This window comes from Oenanthe melanoleuca, chromosome 1A, assembly GCF_029582105.1.
Source record: "Oenanthe melanoleuca isolate GR-GAL-2019-014 chromosome 1A, OMel1.0, whole genome shotgun sequence".
In the NCBI taxonomy this organism is placed as follows: domain Eukaryota; kingdom Metazoa; phylum Chordata; class Aves; order Passeriformes; family Muscicapidae; genus Oenanthe; species Oenanthe melanoleuca.
Window position 1 is genome coordinate 36485649 of NC_079334.1, and position 11926 is coordinate 36497574.

Here is an 11926-nt window from a genome sequence, read left to right on the forward strand (position 1 = left end):
CTTGACAGCTGAGATGGACGCTCTCGGGCCCAAATGATGCTTAAGTTGCATAAACAAGCTGGATTTAGTGGCATGTGTTTTGCAAATAAGCATCAATGGTGAAATCCAAGCCCACGTGGAGGCAAGGCATCTACAGGAGTCATGGTAAGGCTTTGCCCAGAGCAGCTAAGGCAGGTGTGTGGACAAACACAGGGCATGGCTGGCAGCACAGCAGCAGCCATACAACACCTGCCTGCCTTTGGAATGACCTGTGCATGCAGGTGTGTGGGCCCTGAGGTACAGACAACCTGACTGTCCCTGCCCAGCCACCTGGGTTTCCCTGCAAAGACACTACATCAGCCCTCTGGGCCAGCTTGCCCTGCCCCACCGGTGTCACAGCAGGGATGGGCTCCAGCTCCCCTGCCTGGTCATGGAGTCCCACCAAGCTGGGCCTGCCCATGTGTCCTGGTGTGGGCTCAGCCCATCCCCAGGAAGAGCATGAAGCCAGGGCTGGGGCTGCCCTGGTGCCCTGCACTGCCCCACTCCTGACTGGGATGGAGGGATGGGCCAGGCTCTGCCTTGACACCCCAGTGGAACCCTGGGGAGCTGCTGGCCTAGGTTGCCCTCTAATAGAAAGTAAATAGCATCAGGGACAAGATTTTTAAGGTATGAGGATATCTAATGATGCCCACAGGGACCTGCTGAGGTTTTACACAGCAGGCTGTTGGCCTCACTGCAGTGTGCTGGGATTAGCTGATTTATCCAGCTTCACTGGATCCCCATCTTTATAACAGGAACAACTTTAAACGCCTCACACAGCTGCTTTTAATTGAAAACCAGGCATCATGCTCCTCTAGTTAAAGAACACTCAGGTGTTCACTCGACTGTCTTGAAGCACACCCTGACCACTCCCACCTTGACAAAGCAATGCATTGCTTACAAATGCATTAAAAGCTTCCCTTGAGCTGAGACCTTTGTCCATGTCTTATTCCAGCAGAATTGGGTAAAATTCATCTGCAGCAAGCAGATTTTAAAACTCAACTAGGGGAAGTTTCTGTCCCGTCCCTCACCCTTCCCTAGCACTCAGACCATTAGGCCAAGCAGCGATCTTGCTTTCAGTAATTCATTTCTCTCCCAGGAAAGTCATCTAGCTACCAGCCAGTTCTGACACTTGTCCTTCCCTCTGCAGAACCTCAGAAGTTGTGCCAGAAAAATTCTAATTTTATTGGACCAGAGAAGAACCATGACTTCATAACCCAGCTGTAATAACTAGAAAAAGAAATGCTGGCTTCTAGTTCCTTCTCCTCCCCAGACTGGTTTTTTTTTTCTATGTATATCTTATCCATGATCTGAAGTCCTGGGAGCTGAGCCTGAATCACCCAGATCATGGTGTGGTAGCTAGAGTCTTGGATTATCACTACAGAAAAAATTGGGAATATAAGTGCAACATGGAGAGGGAATTGCACTTTCCTCCTCTTCCTCCTTCCCATTAGAAGGACTATTCTATTCAAATGAAGGACCAGAGGGACTCCCTTAGAGAGGAGTCTTAGAGCTGTGGATGCCTAATGGATGGACATGAAGGGGAAATTATAGCTCCTTGCTGCCAGGAGGAGTCAACTTCGGGCAGCTGTAAACTTGAGTATTACTGGCATGGATTTGTAATGAGCATTGAGATGAGACTGACAATATACTCTGGCTCAGACACCAGTCTGGTCCTGTATGCTGCTCTGGGGATCCAGATACGTAAAACCAAGCTGTTAATACATCTAAATTTTGTTGTCTAGTGCCTAGTTTTGGATATAATCCTCAAAACAATCTTGGCTTGCATCAAATGAATGATGTACGATGCATTAGACTTTTTGTTAAAACTGTTGATATTAAAACCAGTTGATATTAAACTATGATTACATGCTACCATGACTGTTCAAATGGGATTGAGCCATTGAAGTAATTCAGAATATTATCAGCTTGCTGGTGAAGTGGGTTTGCCACTAAAACATGCCCACTGCCTTTGATATTGCGGAACTTATTTTCTTCTAATGTTGTGTAGCCTCCTGAAGTTTTCTTCCTCATTTTTTTTCAATGGAAACAGCAAAATGCTAAGCATAAAGCAAAAAGAAATCTGTCTGGATGAGATTCATCTGACCGTTTACAAAAAAACAGAATAGAAACTCATATCATAGAATTATGAAATTATTTGGATTGGAAGGTACCTTTAAAGAGCATCTAGTCCACCCCCACTGCCATATCTGAGCTACCACCTTGAACTCTCCCTATAATCAATGAGGAGAAAAAACACCTAGGATTTGAGCCATCTCATTCTAAAACAGATGCCCAAAGATGTTAGGAGAGCAATTTTCATTGCAAATAGGTGAAATAGAAGAGAATGAATTCCACCCCACAATACTGAGCTTGTTGAAAACATTAGAAGCACTCATCAGTCAGGAAAGAGAATTAGTCTAATATTCCATGAAGGTGAATTGATTATTAATTGATTCATTGATATTTTTGCTCAGTAATAATCCAGCCTGCTAGGAAATGAGCCCTACCTATTGTCTAGGCTGATAAGATCCATGTGGTGTGCACAATGCTGTAACAGAGATCCCAGCACCATTCCTTCATGAAGTCCTCTCAGTATTCTTATCAAAGAACATTTATAGTTAGCTATTGACTCAAAATAGCAATGGGACACTTTTCTGAGCCCACAAACATTTTTTTGATCCTGATGTCTGGAATTGCTGAAATGGAATTTGACAATAAATCCTTGACAGAACAATAAAACCATAAGGGTTTTCTTTTGTGGGGTGTTTGGGTTAGGTTGTTTTTTGGTTTTTCACAACCATCTTATGCAAGATTATGTTCATCTCAATGGTACCCCATAAAACCAAGCATATAGAGGAAAGACACATGTCCAAGACCTTAGTTCTTTAAAATATCAAAGGGAGAAAAAGCATTTGTCATTATAGTCTTAAATAGTATAAAAAAGAGTGGAAGGAAGAAAGACAATGTGTCCTTGCCTTTGCCAAAGGAGATAATTCCACCTAAAAATCAAGTCTATTTAAAACACACTGGTGGTTTGTCATGTCAAAGCCAAGCATCTATTTAATGGCAACAGATAAGACATCATACCTGGGCAAAAATTTCTCCAAAGAAGGATTTATTACATCATTTAAGGGATTTGTGGGGGAGATGTGTTTTTCCCAAAAAGGACTGTATTTGGGGGGAAGTGCAGCCCAAAAATAAAAATAAAAATGTTAAAATTTATGGCAAAATATGAGTCAGTAAAGCAATGTCAGAAGCAATGAAGTGAAAATTATTAATCCTGTTACTGGAAACAAAAAATAAGGAAGAAGAGGCAGATAGACAAAAGTAAATAGGATTTTTAAAAAATGAAAGAAGAATGAAGCAAAACAGGACAGGTCAACTTGAAAGAAAGGAAAAATTAAATATTATAAAGATCCAAGAATTTGCTGCACTCAACTCAGCATGAGGAGAATTTGGCCCCTATCCACCTTTGTGTTCTGGATGCCATGTTGAAAGCAAATTCAACCTGTTTTTAAATCAGCACCAAATGTGCCCCAAATGTGTCCCGCTGTCCAGGCCTCTGAGAAGCTGGGGCTCATCAGAGCAGAGCTGGTAGCCAAAGGGTACACCAAGAGACAGCTGTGGTAGCTGTATAGCCTCTGGGGATGCCTGCAGAATGAAAGAAAGGAGGTGAAACAGCTGGCTTTCCCTCTGGAAAGGACACCAGCATGCTGTGGATCTGGCCAAAGTCTTTTTGGAGACATGATTAAGTGAGGCAGCAGGATTTATTTTTAAATTAAGATGGAGGGTTATCAGTTTAAGTTTTGAAATAGGATTGAAACCACAATATTAAAAGCCAGTTCTTGGCTCTGCTGTAAGACCTGTCCTAACTGTTTAGCCCAAGGTTTTCTGGCATGGGAAAAACCCTAATTTAGACTGGATTCAGCCCTCCTCAGCTGAGGGGATGCTTGACTGTGGGTTGTTTGGGGGGTTCAGTTAGAGAGCAAACACCTAACATCGCTCCAGGCCAGAATCAAAACCTACTCCTGCAAAGAATCTGCCTGGACATTTTTCCTCCAGGAGGGAACTGGGATGTGCTGATATAGGGAAATGTTATGCTAGGACTTCCTTCAGGGACCAAAGGGAGGCTTGGATCTCTTGGCTTCATCCATGGCAATTTGATTATTCTTAATACCAAATAAACTGGTACATTTTCTCCCCACCCCTGTCAATGGCAATATTCTCATCCTTTCACTGAAAGACTTTTTTTTGTACAGTGGTTTGGATTGAATTCCTTTTCGTTCTTTTCAAGTATTTATTTTTTGAACTGAAAGCTGACCCCTTGGTGTGTTTTGCAAATGCTCAACCTGCTTGGGTTTCTTGGGGAGATAGAGGGGTGATGTCATTCACTGCTTGATAAGGCTGAATCTTTATTTTATCTGAGCTTGGACACTGGGGAGGAATGGGAAAATCATTCCTCTTCCTTTCTGTCTCAAACATGCTTAAAATTTTTTTTTTTTTTTCTCTTTGTAGAGAAATACAAGTCTCCACTTACTCCTAGATAGACTTCATAAAATCTGCTTGAGCAGTCCAGAATTCTTTAAAAGACAGGAAACAGAGACACAAAAAAGGCATGGAGGAATAAGAGGCAAACGAGGTCCTTCTGCATTAAGAGGGATAAGAGACATATAATACTCTTTCCTAATGTGTGAGGAGCTCAAATTCAGCTAATATAAGTCTTTAGAGAGACTTAATCTGCATTAACCTGTGAAAAGCTGGGAAAGACTGTTTGCTCTGTATTTGATATGGAAATTTAAGTAAACTGGGCTAATGGATTTGCACATACAAGGCTATGGAAGAAACTGGTTAAAACAACCAGAAAAAAACTACGGACAAACCCAAGGGCACTCTCAGTCAACTTCATAAAACAATTTCACGGCATTTCAGTGCATCAGCTCTTTACACTGAAAGACTATGATCTTGCTAACATAAGAAGATTAATTAGTGGTTTACAAGGGTTGGAGTAAAAGGCCCAAAGTGTCAGTACACTGTTTCACATCTGCTATTAAGTGAACATAATGTGTTTCTAAACTATTTCAAACTGTGTTATGTTTTCTGTTATCTAAAAGATTTGTCAGATCAGCTAAACCCAGGTTGATACATGAATACTGACAATTTCACTGCTGTAGTGCATTTTCTTGCTAAAGTTTCAGCTGAATATATTACTTTTCTTTAATACAAATGTTTCCTAGACCCTATTTCATGATACTCATGAATTAAAGCAGCAGCAAGTCTCTGAAATATTGAATCTATCATTATTCAACCTGACATTAAATCCTTTACTATTATAGTTAATTCAGACCAGGGAGGATCTTCTGTAGATTTGATTTGTTGGGGAAGAGAAAGAATTTGAATGTACTTTCTATTGTCTCTGTTAAAAAATATATCTTTTAGAATGTACTTAATTTTGTCTGAAAGTTTCTGTCAAAACCATTGATAACATAGCTCTGTCAAAGCTTATATCTCTATCATTAATTAGGTGTGTATAAAGAGTAACAAATATTAGGAAGTGGAGTCATGGAAATGAATGTTCATTGAGGCCTTCAATATTTACTTCTGTTTCCTGCTTGGACAAGTGTCTATGTAAAGACTGTTTAGATCCTTTGAAATAGGATTAAAATAGACTCTTTCAAGAAAAGCCAGTGCCTGAGGAAGTTTACTAGAAATTATATAGTAATGGTGTGAACAGGAATAGAAATAGCTATACCAAAGCAATATACCAGCACCGCATTGATGAGTAGGAAGGGAATTACAATCACTTCTCCTGTGGCTGTAGGAATGGAGTTGGGAGCACACTGCCTTGGTATCCTGGCTATTGCACTTCTGTACATGTTTATAGACAGTCAAACAGAGTGAAGAGTAGAAGTGGAAAAACGGCTCAGAAGATCAGAAACAAAGATGAATAACATCATAACATCATGAGTAACAACAGCAGCTGAAAGGGGCAGGTAAGACAAAAAGCTGAGATAGTTTGGGACAAGAGAGAATGGCCTCAAGTTGTGCCAAGGGCCATTTAGATTGGATATTAGGAAACATTCATGGACAGGGTTGTCAAGCAGCAAGAGGGAAGTGGCTTTCCAGGGAAGTGGCTGAGTCATCATTCTTGGATACTCAAAAGGTGAATAGGCTCAGGGAAGATGTTTAGTGTTGGACTTGGCAGTATGAGTTTATCACTGGACTCAATCATCTTAAAGACATTTTCCAACTGAAATTATTTTATGATTTTATTATTTCATGATTCTGTAACATACTTAATTGCAACTGGGAGAGGAATTCAGGGAGCCAGAATGTGTATTACATGAGCTGGAGTGCAGTAGGAGTGACAAGTTTACAACCCAACCTGACTGGAAGTGTGTTGGATCCCTGCAGGGTCTTGCCAACTGTTCAAGGACTGGGATGTTTGTCAGAACAAATGAGAAATTATAGACTATTGAACACAACAGAGTGTGCTGAAAGAGAAAGGAAACAAGGACTTTTTTATAGTGGTTGGATTTCAAAATAGTCCTCTGGTCTAAGAGATGTTCCAGATTGTATAAGGGCTCATCACATTAAGTACAGGAAATTGTCTGTCAGATATGGGTTTGGGTACTGTGGTTGAGGTATAAAATATCCAGATGTGCTATCTCTGATATGCTTAATACCCTGTAGCACAATTATGATGAATTACCTTCTGCCTGTGATTTAAGATTCTGCTCTTATTCTACACATGGACTGTTAGAATGACGTGGGGAACTTCCTGCTATTACCTTCCTCATATTCCTCATATTCTCATTCCTCAGTCTTTCAGCCAGTGGAAAAAGGATTTGAATCAATAGAATAAAGAGGCCATTCTAGAGTACATGGTGATGAAATTGTTTAAACATAATTTTTAAAATATATACACAAAGAAATACACAAACCATCTGAGAAAAAGAATTGCCTGTGGCTTTAACATAAGAGATGTGCTACAGATGAGAAAAGCTGTGGACAAAAGACTTCAAGAACAGTTTTTTTCAAGTTGAAATTGGCTTTGCTTCAAATATTCTTGAAAGACTAATTTTCTTTGGATGGTAGTGACCATAAGTTGATGTTAATAATGCAAGTCAGTTCTAATAATGTGTGGCTTTAACAGCAATAACCACAACAATATTATATAAAAGGAACAACTGCCATGAACTTCTTACTGGTATGGAGAATTTTGTTTACAGGTGGAGTGGATTTTATATCTTCCAAGAGGGACACTCGAGGTATTTCTGGTCATATGGCAGCCATTCCTGAAGCTTGAAACTGTAGGTGGGAAAGTTAGTATAAATCTTCTGTTCTTGTAGATTCCTGATATGAATTTATGTCTATTGTCTGATGGCAATCACTTTGAGTTATATTGGAATAGAAATGTATTTGAGAGCCTGGAACGATGTAGGCAGAAATTAAAAACGTGCACAAAGAGACGAAAATAGAAATGAAAATTGGCATTTTTCTCCAGAAATACAAGCCAACAGACTGGATATTTAGAGAGTACTTCACAGGGTACTTTATGTACTAATGTATATTACAGATCCATCACATCACAAATATGCTGAGGTCTCCACAAATAGTAAATACAGAAGCTCTCTGTTCTGAATTTCAGTGGATCTGTTTATCAAATTAAGATTGGAAAATTAAGGGGGATTCAGTCACCTAACAATGTGTTGTGGGTCTTCTGGACTTCTGCTTGGGCTCCCACTGCTGCTTGATGAGACCCTGTATATTCTCTGTCCTGTGTTACATCTGGCAGCCCTCCATGGGTTTCTTCCCCACCTTAGCAGAACTGAAGTGAGACAACTCACTTTAACATTCATGATTCTATCTCTTTCTCCCTAGAAAATATTTTCTCTCACTTGACTACCAGTTATGAGAGTCGTTGCAACAGGCTGCCTACATGCTGAAAGCAGAACTCTAGGAAAGTTTGGTTTATGCTGTAAAGACAATGATTGTGTCAAAATGCTCTGTGGGTTAGATACCCAGGTAGTCTACTGTTATGAAGGCTAACTGAGCTTCAATAGCTTCACAGCATGCTGGAAATAAGACACAGGCCTGTGTTCTGAAGTAGCTGATCCAAATGTAAGAAGGAAAAGTGAAAAAAAGCTCTTGTGGACTTTGTGGACTTAGTTTTTTTCACGTGAAGGAGTGACATGGAACCAGCAAAGCCACAGGCATTATGAGTAAATTAATTTCATAGGCAGCAGAAAGGAAAAGAAGGCTGCAAGGAAGGGAATAATTAACATGTTTTAAGGCATGCACCTGGGAGCAAAGTTATATTGGTATGGAAAATGTTGGGCAGTCTGAAACAGAGGTGATAGTAGAAAGCAAGGCAGTGAGCACTACTTTAAGGTTCATGGGTTGTTCAAAGGCTTGTCCACATTCTGAGGACAATTTTCTCAGGCATTAGAACTGCAGAACACACAAAAAATGTGGCCCCAGGATACTACTTGCCATTGCCTCTCCAGGGAGTATGTTTAGTTTATATTTTGTACCTCATATGTGTCTTCTTGGTCTGGCCAATGTGTGGCTACACATTTTGCAGAGCTTGGGGGTCACACATAGTGACATGTGACAAATTCTAGCAAGGATTTATACAGTTATGAAGGGCCAGATGCCTGGAAAGTGTGCAAGGCATGACTTGGGATATGGTCTGACACCAGCCATGTCAGCAGCCTGCTATCAAGCACATGACACAGCTCAGCACCTGAGCCACACTTTGAAGTTGAGCATTTGCCTGCAGCCAAGAAATGTCCATCCCACTGGAGTATGGATTAGCACAGTGCATGGAAAATAAGTCTTCGCAGTCAGTTTATAATTTATCATTTTTACTTCTCCATACGATTTAGCAGAGATCAGAGAGCAGAACTAAGAGTTAGGGACTCTGGAGGGCAAGTGAGGTGGTAGCAGATAACATAGATTTGCAGAACAGTGAACTAATAAGATTACAGCACACTTTCACAGATTTTTAAACCATGCTGTAATTTTAAATCACCTTGTCATTCTATGCTGAAACTGCAGAATTCTGCAGAGGATGGTACTTGTTTATTGTAAACACTTAAATTGCTAAGCCACCAAGCTTCTGAAAAATATATCTATTTTTTCTAACAAAAATTGAAGAGTATCAGGCTAGTGACCAGAAAACATTCACAGACAGGAGTCAACATTCAAGCAGATACAGTGAATTTGTGCAAGCTCAGAGTAGCAATAAAGAACCCCACATCAAAATCTTAGAAAACAGAAAACTCTTTTGTTCTCTTTACCCTGCTTTAGACTAAAGAATCTTTGGGAATCAACAGATTACAAAAGCAAGTTTAGGGCAACAGTGCTGTGTCATTTGTGAAGTAATAATGTTCTCTTTAACACCAAAAATCTCATTTACCCAGGAGACACAGTGGGGCCAAATCCTCATCTGATGTCAATCAGCATGATTCCTTTGCCATTAGCATGGCTTCAATGTGTTTGGTGGAGCAATAGCAATTTACTTGTGCTGAGGGCTTTGCCCTTGTGTCTCATAGCTCAAAGAAATTAAGCTGCCTTCCAAGTTTTCTGACTGAAGTTGTGTATAATTTAAATCTTGTTGCAAAAAGCCTGCTCAGATATGTTTTTCCCTTTCTGTTTCAAACGATTTTGTATATTCATCACATGAGTTTAATGTAATATGTCTTATTTTCATCAAACCATGACAAACCAAGAAATGTTCACAGGTTATGCCAATGACCCATTTTGCTGAAAAAATAAAAATGCACTTAGGCTAAATTTATGTTGTTGAAATGGTTTCTTTTTTTCCCTTGTTTTTAAATTTGCAATGAAATGTGAAGAAAGTTAACATATGAGACATTTTACATCTCATTAATAACATTTTGACAGTTCTGTTTTGAAAACTGACTCAAAATAATGCAAAAATCCGAGAAAATTTTGTCAATATTATTTTAAGTTAGAAAAGCACTCTTTTTCATTTTTGTTTTTTTTTCCATTTCTTTTCATTTTTGTTTTTTTCTTTGGTCATGTTTAAAGTGGCCTGTCTTAAATTTGCAAAAGACTATAAATTCACAGTTAGAGATATGATTTTGTCCTTACTGAAATTAACAGGAAAAATATCAGAATTGCAATTTTCTTTGTTTCATAGTGAGAACATCCTACGCAGACTTTAATGGTGGCTGACATCAGGAGTTCTGCATACCTCCTCATGCTATGATAAGTTTTGCAGTTATTTTTCATACTTCTGCCATCACTAGAGTCAACGTTTTTATTAAATGAAGTATTTAATAAATAAGTAGGTTTATGCATTCATTTAATTTTATATTTGCTATGGAAGCCCTAAAAATCTCAGTCTTTCACATGTGTGTGCCTCACCTGCAACAGGCTGGTTCCTCAGTGGTGAATTCACTCAGGAGATGAATGCTGCTGAAGACCAACAAGCAAGATTTGTGTGGAGTTTGTGAGAGAAGGAAAGGACCTGAGAGGGGTTGGTCAGGCCCCGTGGTGAGGAGGACTTGCCCATGCAGGGCATAAAATCCAGTGGAAGGAGGCTTTGAGGGACTCAGTATCACCAACAGGGAGTCAGGTCCCTGCTGGTGATACTGATCTGGGGGTATGAATACCAAAGGTCTGCCATAGAAGAAAGGAAGCAAAACATGGTGCCAATAGTTTGAAGATATTCTCATACCAGTGCATGAAGTGTTGTGCTGGATTATTTGAGAGAGGGGGGCATGAGACAGGAACAAATTTCTTGGAGCAGATCTACCTAAAGAGGAAGCTCCTAGTTTCAAATTTCCCTGCAGCTTTGTCATCTTTTCTTATCAATCCTCTGGCCAAGGCAGGAAACCTCCTTATAGCGTGGACTCAGTGTGACCCTGCAATCAGAAGACATGCATCCAATAATGTCCCTTGGGATTGCCACCATGAATGTGAAGGGGAGAAAGTCAGAGTGGGTGAGGACATGGTGAGCCCTGCTGCTGCCTGGGCCTGGAAGGATCTGATGGCACGTCTAAAGAAATAAGCCCTTGTAAGTAGAAAAGTAGAGAGCGTTCCTCAAAAGAACTACACAAGATGACCAAAACAAGCTGTTTCCAAGCAGATCCTTGGAAACAGCTAGGGCTGTGCTGGCATGACTTTGTCAGCAAGTCTGGAAACTCCTAACTGAAGCACATCTCCAGCAGCCAGGCTTTAGTGCAGATCAGGACTCAAAAAGGGCCAGGATGCTCTGATGCAGAATTTCCAATGCAGGTCCCGCTAGATTAGGATGTGTTTTTCATTTGAAGCTGAGCTACTCTAACCCAGTTCCCTCCAAACAAACAAACAGCTGAAGGAGCAAGCAAACAACCCCGTGGGAGGGATGGCTTATTCGCGCACCGCGGGGAGCAAAGTGGGGTGGGAACCAACTGGCTCCAAGTGCCGGCGCTGGCCTTGTTTTCCCCTAGAACTTTCATCCTGTTTGTCACTGTTACCAGGGGTTTACAAACCCAGAGCAAACATCTGGTCTGGTTTAATACCAACAAGAAAGAAAACTGGATATTAATTTTGATATGATAGTAAAGCAGTTTGATAGTGCTCACGCTGACAGAGCCACTACACCATTTACAATCTCTAAAACTAAATTGGTTTTCATAAAACTCTAGCAAGATCATATTAGGACTGACAATTAAAATTATAATGCAACCAAGCCTGCTGAGGAGCAGTAAATTTTCTGGGAATTTGGTCAGTTGGTTACATTGATTTTATATTAAGTTAGAGAAAATTTTGTTCATGTAAAGGCAAAAGCAGTTTAAATCTGTTTCATACAGTGCAGCAGGGTCTCACTGATTAAAAATACCTGGGCCTGTTCCAAACTTGTCGTCATATTGGCTACATGACTGTTATAAGC